This window comes from Lissotriton helveticus, chromosome 3_1 (assembly GCF_964261635.1).
Source record: "Lissotriton helveticus chromosome 3_1, aLisHel1.1, whole genome shotgun sequence".
Taxonomy (NCBI): domain Eukaryota; kingdom Metazoa; phylum Chordata; class Amphibia; order Caudata; family Salamandridae; genus Lissotriton; species Lissotriton helveticus.
In genome coordinates this window covers 1,652,207,237-1,652,224,586 of record NC_136061.1, presented here as the reverse complement: position 1 = coordinate 1,652,224,586, position 17,350 = coordinate 1,652,207,237, and the positions used below count along the sequence as shown (strand labels likewise).

Genomic DNA, 17,350 nt, shown 5'->3' with positions numbered 1-17,350 from the left:
GCAAGCCATTACTAATTCCCCACTGGCAGCAATAGAACTTAGGAGTAACCCCACCTCAGAACAGTGTCACAGGCAAGGAGAAAGCCCAAATAGAGAATCCACACAATCTCGCACATACTTGATCATAGGAGGTCCGGATTCGTAAGCAGACATGCTGTGAGCGGAGCTCAGAAGTCCTTAGGGCGCGAGGCCTCAGGTAGTTCCTCCTCATAAGTTTGTAACTGGGTTTTACAATACAACAAATCTCTGAGCCATTGTTTTTTGGTCGGGGCAGCCCTCGCCCCCCAGCATTGAGCCACAGCTCTGTTCGCAAACAGGGTAGCCAACGCAATTATCCGTCTATTACAGGGCTTGAATTTTTTGACGACCCCCAGCAAACAAATTTCGGGAGAGCAATGCACAGGTTCCTGAATAACATCCGTCAACATCCCTGTCACCTCTGTCCAAAAGGCATACACACGCTCACACTGCCACGCCGTATGTAAAAAATCTGCATCCGTCACACCACACCTCACACAGTTAGCACTATCGCGCAACCCATACTTAAAGAGCTGCGCCGGGGTATAATACAATTGATGCAGGAATTTAAAATGTATTATTTGTAAGTTGCAGTTCGCTGTTAAGCAGCTAGTGAGAGTGCAACAGTCATTCCACATTTCAAAGGTGAAGGCTTCACCCAGTGCCATCCGCCATTTTGCAAATGAAGGCGTCTCTTGCTGTTCTTGCTCACGCAAAGACGCATTATAAAGTTTCCTAATCAGCCCTTTTCGTTTCTCACCCGGCAACATCGCTTGCAAGGCCCGTAGGGTGTAAGTCATAGATATTGCCATAGTACCAGAAAGAGGGGGTGACATCTCACAAATTCTACAGAGACGTGAGTGCCACTGGATAGATAGAATTGACTCTATCAACCAGGAATTGAACTCTGCTGAAGAATGGCGTGGCTTTGTAGCGACAAAAGCCTGAAAATACTCCAAATATGTTGGCACTAATCATTTGATGTACAATTGTAATATATGCTTAGAGAAATGTATGTATAACCAAGTCACAGTTTTGCCACAGGAAGTAAACACCAGGTGTTAACTGTACACTGAATGATCCAGCCCTTATTAATGCACATGTACCATGCATGCTGATGATACGATTATGGCCCTGTTAACAAAGAAATAAATGGATGATGGACCAGATAAAATATGTACAATCAATTAATGTATTAATAGCCATGCAGTGCGCGTAAAGTTGAATCTGCACCGCCATTGGAGATATCACCAAATGAACCGCCAGGGCTGTTAATACCACCATCAGAGAGAACACACTGTGGTGCTAACAGGAACCATGCCCCCCATTCTAGCTCCAAAACCAATAGGCGATATGGACTATAATGGAATCATGGGTACAAACTTGTAACAATCTGAGTAAAACACTCCCATTCTAACTAGTAAATATACCCTTGAAGATATCAGCACGGTAATGTCATCATGGTTACACAGTTGTAGCAACCTGCGAATAACTTGTAAATATGTCCTGGAAGATATCAGCACTTGAACTGTCCCATCTGAAATCACTGTGGTGCTAATAGGAACCCTGCCACCGTCTATTCCCTCAGAAAATAGGGGATATGGACGTTAATATAATCATTATTACACACTTGTAACTACCTGCGTAAAACACTTGTAAATATGCCCATCGTAAGACTGTAACAGTCTTCCTTCTTCCTTGTTTAAAATCTTTCACAGGCACACCTATTATATTCTTCGCTTGATTACCACAAGATCCACCTAGCAACTGAAAATGGCTATCGCTAAAGATGCCAATGACAAAAGACAGAGGAATGTCTGACGTATAACATGCTTCTAGTTCCCCACTTAACGCGGCAATCACCGTGCATGCCGTCTTTGCCTCCGATTTCAACTGGATTCGTAGGACGGCTTAAATAGAGACCAAACTTACTCGTTCGCTGTCCTTGCATCGCGGCGGGCAGACGAAAGCGGTCCTGCTATTCTACTCTTAAAGGTATGGAGGGCTCTGTTCCACAGTAAACTAGATTATGGAGGGCGCTGGGTTACCACTTGGGATATTTTCCCTATGACTAATCCGGACGGATTGTAATTATCCTAATTGATTGAATTCACAGGAAATAAACCCTAACAGATGCGGAGTAATTCTGCCAGGGAGCACCCGCACTCGTAAAAAGGAACTCAGCCACTGCTGGTCAGAAATATTGTACAACAAATGCGGTAACCTTTAAATCATTCACAACTATATTACTAAACGCCCTCATACTTTTACCCCTCCATAGACTGATTATACATTTCATGAAACACAGAGAGCAGCCATTGCGCTACCTTTAAATTGGATTGCTAGGCCCACGCCTTCATTAGGGGTAAGTGACCATTGTTTTCATATAAAATGAGCGTGTTTTCCCATCTATTGTATTTTGCTCTATATTCCCCACACGCACTGTTTTAATTTTGTGATTATTTTTTAATTTTCCTCTCACATAGAACCCGGCTGGGTTTCCTAGTGAGTACCTTTCTTTTCACTATAACACGGGTTACACACACCCCGCAAGTAGCTCAGCGATTCCACATTCAGGTAAAATACAAGTGCAATCCCGAATACAGCAATTGAGCCGGTACATGGGCAAACTAAGATTCTATAATATATCCTTTCCTAGATGTCCCTAATATTGTAGGTCCTGAAGAGACCCTACACCCAGAATAGGGTCCAAACGCTGTGACAATAAAGAAAAAAGCGAACCATTGAAATTGCACTCTGATTGTATAGGGGTAATTGTAAAATATGGAGAATTGGTCGCTTTTGTGAAACAATTGTCTTTGAAACCTGGTAAATATTGTTACACAACGTCACATATATTGTTTAGGTTCATATTTCACTTGGGACACTTTACACAACTGTGAAAATCCTTTTATTTATGTGTATATACTTGAGTATTTTTCTACAATTGATCACTTAATACAACTAGTGAACTAAATATTTATTTATTTATAAAGTTTTAAATAGTGCGAACGTGACCCAATAGTCCGTGTTTGTGCGTTTCTTTCTCTCTGACATCACCTATACCCCCTGGCTAATGCAATTTCGCTTTGTCTTTCAAATCATTAAGTATAAAATTCCACAGGAACCGCTGTTTTTCTTAAAATACTTAATCACCCTGGTTCCATAGTGAGTAGGGTTCTCTTGTCCTTCCTTTTTCGGCCTTTTTTTTTAAAGCAGCCAGTGTGCTTTTGCCATAGGCCTGCATTGCCTGTCTTCCCTTTCTAGTTATTGTGGCCTGGCTATGTGGCTGGTGGCCATTTTGTAAAGGCAGCCAGCATGCTTCTGCATTAGGCCTGCATGTCTTTCTCTTTCCTTTCTTCCTCTCTGCTTATTTGCTTCTATCCATTCTCAGCTGCAGCTCCCTGAATGTTGAATCCCACGTGATGCACAATGCCAAACAGGGTCCGTTACATTTGTATTTTTGTTGTTGTTCTTCTTCTTTTCTACCCTTCCTAAGTGTACTGTACACTAGTACACCAACCATGAAAGCCCTTGTTTTTGTCAGTCTCACAAATGTCTACACTGTATTATGTTTTTTGATAAAGGAGGTAATACATTTAATAATATTAATAAGTGTGACCACACACCAAGTTATATATTATATTTGTTAGTTTGTAATAGTAGTAATTGAACCACAACAACAAATACCACGTTTACCTGATGTTCTTCTTGCTTCTTTGCTTTTAGGTGCACAAAAGAGGAGAAGTCCTGCTGCGCACGTCAATTGACGTGTGACCACAGACATCTATACAACTTGTGCCACTGCATGCTGCTGACCTCTAAAGATGGCCCCAAAGAAAGGTACCAGGTCCTCCAGTACCAAGAAAGTTGCCAGTGAGAAGAAGGAACTGCCACTATCAAGACTGGTGTTTTGCCAAGATCTTTTTTGAGAAATCATAAAGCACCTGCAGCAGCGGTGTCAAGCTGGGAGTAGCACCTCCGCGTCAGTGGACCCACCCCTTCAACCTAGACCCAAACCCATGTGTGTCAAAGAGGCAGCCAGTCTAATAATGGCAGCGCCGACAACCAGTGATGTTGAAATTGAATTATCGCTATCGCAAAGTAGTACCCAATCAATCCAGGGAACTGAGAAAAGTGGGAAACAACAGCCGCAACAGTCCCCAAAATAGTTGTTCCTCCCGAAGTAGGGGCAGTTCAGGAGATAGAGCTTCCTGCAGAGGAAGAAGAGCAAGACACTCTTACAGAAGATCCATTTTCTTCCAGACCCCCAGCGAGGAAAAGGAGGGTTAGTCAATCAACTTCTTCTGAAAGCCCCCTTCTGATGATTTAGACGCCACTTGGATCCCACCACCTCAGTCTGAGAGTGAGACACACCACGAGACAAGGCTAGGTAAAAGGAAGGTTCCAGAAAGCCTTAGAGGTATTGAGGTAGACGTCGAAGAGAAGGATAATGATAAGGCAGTAATCATGGACATTACTCCTGCCCAAGTGGAGACCGACATTACCCCATCCCAAATTGCTGGAAAGGATGTGGCATGGATATCATCAACACAGATCATACCACCAACATCACCTCCAGCTTCCATATTTCGCCGGCAGCCACGTACATCCACCACAAGTACCACCACTGTAGAAGTAAGTACTGCAGAGAGTCAAACTTCACACCCACCTACCAGTTCATCCGGAATTCCAAGTGGCACCAGCATCAGCACCAGGAAGATGACCTCCCCAGTTTGAGACTTCTTTACAGTTAGCAGGAAGGAGGTGAACATTGCTATATGCTCCATTTGTGGACAAGGTGTTAGTCGGGGTAAGCTTGGTACAAACTATGGTACCGGAGGCCAAACAGCCCATCTGAAAAAACACCACTCGATCCAGTGGGGGCACACCTTAGCGGCCAAAAAACGACACCCATTGCTGTTGGTGGGGATGAAGTAGAAGAAGATACAATCGTGGTAGAAGGTGAACAAGAGGGAGACATTTTCTCTGGTACACAAAGTAGCCCTGTCCCAAGCTGTGCACTGGTACTGCTCACATCCTCATTAGCAACATCTCAGTGGCACAAGAGTAAGAGTCAGACTGAGACACCAAGGAGTGCCCAGGCAAAAGAGTACTGCAACGTAAAAAATGTGCGTTGAGCACCTCTGGTGTCAAGCAGTCACCTGTATCAGTGGCACCAGAAAAGAAAAAATTCCAGGCTACCATTCTCAGCATCTTTAGGTCGGAGGGGCAGTAAGAACGCAACCACTCAATGACATGTTTGCACAGTGCGAAGCTGGCTAAAATGTTAGCGCTGGACCTCCTCCCTTTTTCGTTTGTGGAACGGGTGGGTTTTCTGGAATTTGTAGTCTGCCCAAAACGGAAGGTTCCCAGCCGATCCTATTTCACCAGAGTTGCTGTTCCAGCACTACATCACGACATGCTGGAATTGCTTGGACAAGATTTGCAGCAGAGTTCACACTAATCACCTGACAACAGACATGTGAACCAGTTGCCAAGCCACTAATTACATATGCATCACTGCACACAGGATCTCTTTTGTGGGAGTTATAGAAAAGATATCTGCAGCGGGTGTTGTTGACACTGCTGAGATTTTTAATGCCACTCGGAAACATGCAACTGTAGACATGTTCGTCATCTCATATTACTGCAAACATTTTGGAAGACTTTGACAGCAAGGTCTTTGAATGGCTGTGCCCAAGAGGACTTAACATTGGTTTTGTTGCCACAGACAATGGAAGTAATATAGTTAGGGCCATGTATGAGGGTGGCTATTTCAGGGTCCTGTGTTTGGCGCACTGCAATAACAATATTGTTCAAGACTTTCTGAAAAAAAAAGACAGAGCCAGCAACTTACTGACCACCTGCACACATTTCAGCCATTCGTTTAAAGCCCGGAAGCAGCTGAGGATCATTCAATGTGAGCATTGAGTGCCAGTTAGAGCACTCATTCAGGAGGTGCCAACATGTTGGAACTAAACTTATTACATGCTTGAACGTTTATTTGAGCAGTACAGACCAATCAATGAATATGTCATGCAAAGAGGGGATGCTACTTTAAGAGGCATGACCATTGAGATGGATCAATGTGGCCTAGTTAAATGCTTGACAGAGATGCTACTTCCTTTGGAGCTCTTCACATGTGAAGTCAGCAAGGAGGACTGTACTATGGGCCAAGCTATCCCATTGTTGCACATGCTACAGGAACAGCTGAAGGGGTGTCTGCAGTGTACGCTGGTGTGGAGGAAATAAAAAGCATATGAGTTGGCGGAGAGCGTAACCCTTCACTTATCTGCAAATACAAGGGTGCAAAGAGACATTGTGTCATCCAACCATTACATTTCTGCCACAATTCTGGATCCACAGTACAAAGCAGTACTGAACACATTGATTTCTTTTTCAGAAGTAGATGTTGCGAAGTACAAAACTTGGATAGCTGCAGAAGCCAGTCGCTTAGAAAAAGAACAGCGGGGAAGTAGAGGCCCGCTACTCCAGCCCACAACAAGTACTGTTATGTTATGTTATGTTATTATTATTTGTACCGCCCACAGCTGCCCCAGCGAAGGGGCGTCCTGGCAGGGCAGCCGGGGAAAAATTACCTTTGATAAAGATATATCTGTAAGAAACATAGGTTAGTTATAGATTCCTTACCTTAGAATTACCCCCAGGTTCAGCAGTACCTCTGCACATCGGAAGGTAGCGTCGGTCGACTCCAGTTTTGTCAGCATGGTCGCTGCGATAAAGTTGTGGTAGCTACAGACGCCACCCTCGTGCGCTGACGTCAGTTCTGTACACGACTATCCACGGCAGAAGCGCAGAGCCATGCAAGACACTGACCACTGGTGCACAAAACTAGGGCCATGAAAGGAAGTGTTTAACCCTAGAAAGTCAGTTCGCAGAACAGGGAGGATGGGTGGGGCAGTAAGGAATCTATAACTAACCCATGTTTCTTACAGATATAGCGTTACCGAAGGTAAGTAACTTGTTCATCTGAAATAAACTCTTAGTTATAGATTCCTTACACCTTAGAATAGATACCCCAGCAATACCAACCCCAGAAGTGGGTTTGCGAATCAAGTTCACACCAGAAAATCCTGGAGAACAGAACGGCCAAAGAAGCTGTCTCTACGGACTTGGTTGTCCAGGCAGCAGTGTTTGGTGAACGTGTGCAGTGATGCCCACGTAGCTGCCTGACAGATGTCATTAACCCCTTCGCTGCTAGGCCTTTTTCTCAACTGTGCTAAGCCTTTTTTTGGGCTATTTGGGGTAGTTTGCGCTTAGGCCCCCGGTAACTTTTTGACCACATAAGGTATCCATGCCACATTTGCCTCCTTTTCTTCCAACATCATGAGGATTCTAAAGGTACTCAGAATTCGTGGATTCCCCTGGAGGGGACCAAGAAATTAGCCAAAATACAGCTTAATTTAGTTTTTTGGGGGGAAAATGGGAAAAAAGTGCTGCAACTGAAAGCGTCTGTTTTTTTCCCTGCAAATCGTATCAACAAAGGGTTTGTGGTGCTGAAATCACCATGTTCCCAGCTTTCAGCGACTGGCAGACTTTAGGCAGAAAGCCCACTTTTTTGACACTGTTTTTGGCATTTCACTGGGACGTAGTCTATTTTTGCTATTTGTTGTGCTTTCAAGGTTCTTCCAGTTAATGATAGAAATGTGTATGAAAGCAATAATGGATCCTAGAAAGCTATACATTTTAGAAAAGTACATAACATTTTGAGTTCAGCAAGGGGTCATTTGTGTAGATCATTCAAGGTTTCTTTATAGAAACTAACAGTTGAAAATAGGAAAAATTGAAAATGAGTTGAAAAAAACTGCCATTTGTGCCAAGGTTTTCACCTGTAAATTCTTCTAAGTATGACAGATGTTTGAAATCAATATACCGTTACATCCGCTGGACCTTTCTGGTTATGGGGATACATAGAACTTGTAGGTTCACCAAGAACTCGACGAACCCAGAGCCAATAACTGAGCAGCGTCTTGCAATGGTTTTTTCTTATGTCCCGGGTATATAACAATTAATTTGGGAAAATATATACAGTGAAAAATCGGGATGAAAGACACCTATGTGTTTCTGAAATTGGAATAAAATATAGAGTTTAGAAACAGTAGCTATTTCCACATTTCCGAAATTGTGAGTACCCATACTAGCATAAGAACTGTAGGACATTTTTCAAAGGGACTCCTATTTTACACATTGCCTTTCATTTGGAAGGCAGAAATACATTGAAAGTCAATAGGCAATAACAGTTGCTCTATCGTTCTGTGTTACCCTAAGTCACCCGATAAAAATGGTACCTCACTTGTGCAGGTAGGCCTAGTGCAGACAAAAGGAAAGGGCCCAAAACTCAACGTGGACACACTTTATTTTTACAGTGAAAACTGACCTTTTTTTGCAAAGTGCCTGGCTGTAGATTTTGAACCCTAGCTCTGCCGGCACCTAGGGAAAACTAGCAAACTATACATTTTTTTAAACTAGACACCCAGGGGACTCCAGGATGAGGTGACTTGTCTGGCTCCTACCAGGTTCCGTTACCCAGAATCCTTTGCAAACCTCAAATTTTGTCAGAAAACCTAAATTTTCCTCACATTTTTTGTGGTGGAAAGTTCTGGAATCTGCATGGATCCACAAAATTCCACCCACCCCGCATTCCCCAAAGTCTTCAGAGAAAAATAGTACCTCACGTGTGTGGGTAGGCCTAGTGCACGCAACAGGAAACGGCCCAAAATGCAACGACGACACCCCTCATTTTCACAGTGAAAACTGACCCTTTTTTTGTGCAAAGTGCCTAGTTGTAGATTTTGAACCCTAGCTCTGCGGGCACTAAGGGAAACCTAGCAAACCTACACATTTTTTGAAACTACACACCCAGGGGAATACAGGATGGGGTGACTTGTCTGGCTCTCATCAAATTCTGTTACCCAGAATCCATTGCAAACCCCAAACTTTGTAAAAAAAAACCAAAAAAACACATTTTCCCCACATTTCTGTGTTGGAAAGTTCTGGAATCTGCGTGGATCCACAGAATTCCACCCAGCCTTTTTTTGCAAAGTACCTAGCTGTAAATTTGAACCCTAGCTCTGCTTGCACCTAGGGTAATCTAGCAAACGTATACATTTCTGAAAACTAGACACCCGGGAGAGTCTAGCAAGGTATGGCTTGGGTGGGTCCCTCAAAGTTTTCCTATCCAGAATCCCCTGCAAATTTAGCTGAAAAAAATCACTTTTCTCAGATTTCTGTGTGGGAAAATTCTGGCATCTGCGTGGATCCACAAATTTCCTACCACTCAGCATTCCCCCAGGTCTCCTGATAAAAATGGTACCTCACTCGCATGGGTGGGTCAGGTACCCGCGACAGGCAAGGGCCAAAAACCTATTGAGGCGACATCAAAATTACAACCTGCTTCACTCTCACTAGACGCAGAGAAAGCCTTTGATAGAGTCTCCTGGCACTTCCTAGAACAGAGCATGCAAGCATACAACCTTGGAGAAAACTACATGAGGAAAGTAATGGCACTATATAAATCTCCCAAGGCACAGATAGCCATAAATGGGTCAACTTCATACCAACAACAGGGTACAGACAAGGGTGCCCCCTATCCCCAGCGCTGTTCCTCCTAGCTCTCGAACCCCTGATGAGACATCGTGGCCAACAGAAATATGAAGAGAGTAACCATCAACAACACCACAGCTAAACTCGCAGCCTACGCGGACGACATACTCATAATAACAGAAGACCCAGAAACATCCATCACAGCACTAATGGACACCATAGGAGTGTCTCTGCACATTCCGGTTACAAACTAAACAGAGACAAATTGGAGTGTATGCCACTCAACATCCAGCTAGCCTGGCAACCGGGTTTGTCAACTACCTAGGGATCCATTTCGGGAAGAACCTGAAGTCCACTCTAGAGCACAATGAGAAACTAACCTTAGGAAAGATTAAAGAGCTCTTGGAAACGTGGTCACCCAAATGTATCACCTGGTGGGGGAGAATAGACACCATAAAGATGATGATCACTCCAGTGGTAAACTACCTGGCGGGAATGCTCCCCCTCACAGACGAATTCCATCACAAGGTAGACCAAATGATAAACAAATTCATCTGGCGGGACAAAAAGCCGAGAATAAGTCTCCCAATACTAAAGCTAGAGAAGAGGCTAGGAGGACTAAATGTGGCGGACTTCAGGACATTCCAGACGGCCTTCATAGCTAGACAGGGAATGTACTGGATACTACCAGCCAGAAATACACGCCAACCTGGCTCTCCATCGAGAAGACCATTGTAAACAACACCGACCCCATGACTCTACTCACCGCTATCAAGCAGGCACAGGGGAACAACTCAATACTTAAAAACACAAGACAAGCGCTTCTTAAGGTAGACAAGAAACTTGAACACAGCTTCAAAAACTCGAACTGGGAATCCCTATGGGCTAACCCTAAGATCAAATACAGAGGGAAAACCCTGGACATAGAATTATGAAAAAGACTAGGGTTCTCTTTCCCGGAACATCTAGAAGACGAGGGGAAACCTTACTCCTTTAACAACTTAAAAGTACAACATAACCTTATGGACATAGAACTTTACAACTTCCTCATAATCAAAACAGCCATAAACAAAGCAAAGATAACAAAACACAAACCCTCGATCATTCAATATATGGAGAACCTAACCAAAGTTGGCCACCAGGTGTCCCAATTATACAAACTCCTCCGTCCCAGCTCCTAAAAAGAATAACAGCAAGAACAGCAGATACTGGGAAACCCAACTAGACAGCAAACTCACAGAGCGAGAGCTACACATCCTCTGGACGCCCCCCCAGCGAAAAACATTATCTCCCCAGTGTTAGCACAGACAGAATTCTGGTTACTGCACCAAACATACTGGACCCCAGCGCGCTTAGCGACGTTAGGACTTAGAGAAAACGACTGCTGTAGGAACTGCGACACAGAAAAGGGAGACCTGGCGCACCTCATATTCCACTGCCCTAAGGTTAAAAAATTCTGGAAAAAAGTCTTCACATTCACAAATAATGCCCTAGATTGTACACTAAAAGAAGAATTTGCCACAATTACCACTGCACTCTTAACGACTGACATTGCCACACAACAGGACAGAAACCTCCTAGACTTCCTACTAACGACTGCAGCCAAAACAGTGCTCGCCAATTGGAAGGACACAACCAAAGCCACGTTCAAAGAATGGCTGAACTGGTTGACATCCTCACAGGAGCCGACAACACGGCACGAAGAAACGCTCCATGGAAGAACCCCAACAGAGGGATGTGGACTTCCCTAGACAAGTTCCTTGACCCTTTTGAACCCCCATAAACAAACAACGCAGAGTACACTTGCTGAAGGACACGTCCACAAGTAAGATAAGCTAGGGCAAGATGACGTATAGACACAACAGGGAGAATAGATGAGCACTAGTAGAAAACACCATCACCAGTTGGACGGTCAACCATAAAACAAACGCCATTACATGTATGTTCTGTGTTATGTGTAGGAACACCATGGATCAAGAACAACCGCATTTACCTTTTTGTTTTATGTTAAATGTTTACGAGGCAGAGGGGCAGCTATGCGCCAAACCTAAACGCAACAGCAACTTCCAGCCTGGAATCAAGGACACAAGCCCCTACAAATAGGACCACGAATTGTTGTTTCATGTTATTTGTCATATATACTGTATTGTGAAAATACCAATAAAAATACATTAAAAAAACAACAACAAGGGGGGGTCCGATGAGTTTTTGGCCCCGAGCTCGGCAGCCATCTAGGGAAACCTACCAAACCCACACATTTCTGAAAACTCTGACACCTTGGGAAGTCCAATGAGGTATGGCTTGTGTGTATTCCCCAACGTTTCCCTACGGGGGACAGAAAGACTAGCTATTTTTTTTAGGGTGGGGTGGGGGCATTGGTATTCCCATTCTGGGCAGCCCCCACCCCACACATAAAACAAGCCAGTGTAATGGCTGGTGCCTAGTGGGCTTTCTGCCCCCCCCCCCCGGGGGCAGATCAGGGGCCACTGCCCCCATCGCACCCAGTGGTGGGGCAGAAATACTGTGGCAATTTTGGGGGAAGGTGTGGGCATTGGCATGCCCATTCTGGGCAGCTCCCCCCAAAAGCAATAAGAAAACAACCCTGGTTTCTAGAGGGATTTCTGTCCCACCCTGACATTTCTCGGGGGGGGGGGGGGGGGGGAGGGGGTAAAATTGCCATGCCGTTTTTGGGCAGCTCCCACCACATCAATAAATAAAAATCACTGGTTTCTAGTGGGTTCTCTGACCTCCGAGGAAGGCAGATTGGGGGCTATTTGGGGGCTGAAAGACTGCCATGCCCAAAAGAATATAGGGGGAGCAAAGGCCCTTGCCCAAGGGGCCGCTCCCCCTCCCTGGTGTCTAGTGGGTGGATCCCAAGGAGGGCCATCCCCAAGCAGGGATCCACTAGGGAAGAGGTAACATTAGAAAGGGGAGATTCTCTCCTTTCCAATGATATCTCTCCCGTGCTTGGGGGACTGAGATAGCCCCCTAAGCACGTGGAAAGTGAAACTGAAATGAGCCTCTTGGCTCATTTCAGTTTTGGTTTAACTGAAATTATGTCACTGCTACGTGTGCGCTGATCGTCATTTCAGCGAATCCAGGGGAGCTGCCTCTGGAGCTGGCAAAGCTCTTCCCCAGCTCCCGAGGCTGTTAGGAGGTAAAGGGAATCCCTCTGGTGGCCACACTAGAGGGATTCCCTGTGCCATGGGCCGTCCTACGCACATGAGCACTGGTGCGTCGGACGGCCCGACCTTTCTTAGTGCCCACGTAACCCACAGCCTATGCTGTGCACCATGCCACAAATGTGTTCCATCTGCAGGCATATACTGTCTTAGTGGACGGAGGCCTGGCTGCCAAGATTACATCACAGACTTCGGGAGGTAGGTCAAACAACGTCAACTGCTGCCGCTCAATCTCTATGCAAGGAGGTGGAGGCTGGACATGTTCGGGTGGAGGACTGTTCCCCTGCTGCTGCAACAGACGATCCTTCCGAAGAGGCAGTCTGATCGGAGGATCGATGGCCAGGTGTAGCAGCTCGGGATAGCAGACTCTTCGTGCCCAATCGCGCTTGATCTTCTTCAGCACTCTGGGCAGAAGTGGTATAGACGGAAAGGCGTATAGAAGATCGCAACTCCACTTGCGCCGGAAAATCCAACACGCAGAACTGCTGACATTTCACGTTATCTTCGGTGGCGAATAGATCTAACCAAGGCTCTCCCCACTGCTGAAAGAGACCTAGCACCACCTCTGAGTAAAGACAATATTCAAGATCCATCATGCACCTGCGGCTGAGCTCGTCCGCCCTGGCGTCAGTGAACCTGCCAGGTGTTGAACCACCAGGGATATGCCCTGATGTTCCAGCTAAGTCCAGAGGCGGAGGATCGATGACCCCACCTGGTCCTGTTTGTTGCAGTACCACATGGTGGTGGTGTTCGGTGCTTTGAGTGTAAGATAAATCGCCAGAAGCGCCAGAAGGTTGATGTGGAGCCCAGACGCCTCTAATCTCTGCCTCTCCCATGTGGCCTCCCCATCCCAGAAGGGACGTGTCCGTCAGCACTGTGTGTTCTGGTTGGAGAAGGGAGAGGGATCTGCTGTTGACCCAATCCTGATTGGTTAGCCACCAATCAATTGTCATGCAGTGCCCTCCAAGATCTGGATGCAATCGGACAGATTTCCCTGATGCTGAGCCCACTGGAACTTCAGGTCCCACTGCAGAGCCTGCATATGCCACCTGGCATGATCTACCAGCAGGATGCATGAGGCCATGATGCCCAGCAGTCTCAGGGGCATCCTGACCGAAACCCGGGATAGAGGCTGAAAGATCGGAATCATAGCCCGAATATCCCAGACTCGCTGTTTGGGAGGATAGACCCGAAACTACGTCATGCCCAGAACTGCTCCGATGACAAGGTGCTTCTGAGAGGGAGTCAGGTGTGACTTCGGCACGTTGATGGAGAAACCTAGCGAATGCAGGTTGGCCATAGTCTTAAGGTGGTAGACAACAGCCTGGGGCGAGCCCGCCTTTAACAGTCAGTCGTCGAGATAGGGGAAGACTGGAATCCCTGATCTGCGCAGATGAGCTGCGACCACCGTCATCACTTTCCTGAACACCGGAGGGGCGCTGGTAAGGCCAAAGGGGAGCATGGTAAATTGAAAGTGCTTGTGGCGTACCATGCACCGTAGGTGACGCCGGTGGGCAGCAGGACGGGGATGTGAAAGTAAGCATCCTGCAAGTCCAACGCTACCTTCCAGTCTCAAGGGTTGAGGGCAGACAGGACCTGAGCCAGCGTCAACATTTTGAACTTCTCCTTCTGGAATAAGTGGTCGACGTCCCTGAGATCCAAGATAAGACGCAGGCCTTTGTCCTTCTTGGGCACCATAAGGTAGTTGGAATAGCAACCACGACCTACCTCTGGGACAGGAACTCGCTAGATGGCCCCCTTGGCCAAGAGTGCCGAAACTTCATGTTGGAGAAGGGCCAGATGATTCTCCGACATGCGATGGTACTGAGGTGGCATGGATGAAGGGGTAGTCTTGAAGGGGAGGGAGTAACCCCTTCGGACTATTTGCAAAACCCACCTGTCCGACGTGATGGTGCGCCAGTGGAGGAGGTGATGGTAAATCCTGCCGCCCACTGTCGATTGATAGCCCTGAAAGGTCAGACTAGGAGGGTTTGGAGGCTGCTGCAGAGGGGGCTGTGGTGGACTGGCCCACAGAACCACGGCATTGGTTCCCACGTCCCCAGCCGCGCAGGGCCGGAACAGCTTGCGCTGACCTGTGGCTCTGGGCGGGGCACCCTTTCCGTAGCCACGGAAGGGGGCGAAAAGCAGACTGCGGAGGACGGGTGGTGGAGAGGCCCAAGGTCCTGGCCGCAGCCAGAGAGTCCTTAAAACGTTCTAGTGCACTGTCAGCTTTGTCACCGAATAGGCGACAGCCATCAAAGGGCATGTCCATAAGGGTAGATTGGAGATCACCGGAAAAACAGTCGACCTCAACCAGGCATAGCGTCGAAGTGCTACAGAAGTGGAAATCGTCCTGCCTAATGAGTCGGCGGTATCTAGCCCACAGCCAGTGGTAAAACTTTGCTGCATCTCTCTCTTCAGCAACTGCTCCAGAGAGTACAACCCGGGCCTCCTCCAGGCACTGAGGCAGCACTTGTGCAACCGTATCCCACAAGGAGTGGGTGTAACGGCCCAACAGACATGCAGTGTTTACCAACCACAGTCCCAAGCTGGAGGAAGAAAACATCTTCGTCCCAAGATGGTCCAGCTTTTTGGATTCCCTATCCGGTGGAGCGGTAGGGAATGTGCCCTTGGAGGTGGAGGCTTGGACCACCAAGCACTCAGGGGTGGGGTGTTGGGAGAGGAAAGTGGGGTCGGGCAATCATCCTATCCACAAGAGCCCCTGTGTTGGGCCTGGACCAGGTGCCCAAAAGGATGTCTGCCAGATCTTCATTAAACGGCAGCAGGGGGTCCAAACAGCTCGCTGCTGGTTAAAGCACCTCTGTCAGGAGGTTAGTCCTGACTGCCACCATAGGTTGCTCGAGGTGGAGAGCCTCAGCCGTCCTACGCAACACCACAGCGTAAGACACGCCCTCCTCCGTAGCCACGGTAGGAGACAACATGCCAAAGTCTGGTGAGGTATCCAGGCCACTGGCTTCCCTCAGTTCCTCCAGTCCGGTTCATAAACCAACTGGTCAGTTAAAGGGTCTCCAAACCCCTCCCAGTACTCCTCACCTTCCTCTGGCTGCCAATCTGGTCTAAAAGAGCCAGGGGGGCACAAAAGTACCCGTCGACACCGGTACGGCTCCGTGTCTACCTCAAGGTGAAGGCCGGGGTCAATGTTGGCTGGGGACACAGCCGATGCCGGCTGCGGACGCCAATCCGGATCCAAGGGACCCTGCGGTGCGGAGGCCGGAGCCGCCGGCGTCTAAGGCTCAGTACCCCCAGCTGAGTCCACGGGGTCCAACGGCGCACCAGTGGAGTTGGGCTGCCCAAAGATGGCGTGCAGCGCTTCGTAAAATTGACGAAGCTGGGCAGGGGTCGCTCCGGGTCCAGGAAAAGGGGGGGAAACCGAAGTCGACCCGCACACGGAGCCGTGGGAGGGGCACCACTCGCATCCCTCTTCGCGTCGGCCAATGGATGGGGAGAAGTAGAAGAGCGAAGATGCTTCCCCGACTTCTTCTGTTGCTTCGACTTACCTGACCTCAAGTGAGAAGACTTGGAAGAAGAATGATGGTGGCTCCGCGACCGGTCCCTCGACCTCCTACGCGACGGGACCTCGAGCGGCGGGGAGCCAACTGCCGGGCCTCAAGAAGCTTTCGAGACCACTCCCGCAAAGACTTTGGATTTATGGTCCGGCAGTCGGGCATGACTTGGGGTCGTGGTCGCGCACCAGGCAGAAGAGGCACACGCGGTGCGGATCTGTCACTGACATCAGTCGGTTACAGGAACCGCAAGCCTTGAGTCAATGGACTCAAAAAGGATGTTGACAAAATTAGAGAAAAAGTCAGTCAAAAAGTGACAGGAGGTACTGCTCTCTCCGGATCTGCGCTAGCTGGCGCGGAAAAAGAAAGAACTGAAGTCAGCGCGCGAGGGCGGCATCCATGTAGGCACCGCAACATCATCCCAGGAACCACGGCTCTGACAACAAACACGGAGTCGACCGACACCACCTTCCGACGCGCAGAGGTACTGCTGACGAAAACCTTTGTGGATCCAGTCTGACGCCTGGGGGTAATTCTAAGGTAAGGAATCTATAACTAACTGTTTCTTTCAGATGTCAAGTTCAACTTCAGAGCTTGAGGGCAGTGTGGTTGGCTCACAGCAGTCAAAACCACCAACCACACCAAGAACATCAATAACAGAAGCATCAGCCCCACCAGAATCGGCACCGGAATGGTTTCTACAGCAAAGGCTTGTTAGGTCCAGTGCTGAGGCAAAGGCATAGAGGACGACCAAAGCAGAGCACCCCTGAGCATTGAGCCGATGGTCCAGGCCTATCTGGATGACCCAACTTAGGTCTAAATTGATCAAAACCCACTGGTATGGGAAAAGGTGCCAATGGTCAGTGCTCAGCAGGCTGGCGATAAACTATCTGGCTTAGCCTGTCAAGTGTCTCTTCTGAGCGTATTTTCGGTGCTTCCGTTCCAACGGTGAGAATGACCAGTCTCTCGCCCCAAAACGTGGAGAGGTTAAACTATGATCAAAATGAATCAGCACTTTATACCACCAGATTACACCATACCTAACGTAGCACAGCAGGA

At 47.6% G+C, this 17,350-nt stretch overlaps 1 protein-coding gene across 3 annotated transcripts in view; it reads right to left on the bottom strand.

Annotated features, from left to right (window-relative positions):
- Positions 1 to 17,350, bottom strand: part of LOC144823685 (protein mono-ADP-ribosyltransferase PARP14-like) — a 1,720,771-nt gene that overhangs the window by 15,963 nt on the left and 1,687,458 nt on the right. The window lies entirely within an intron of this gene.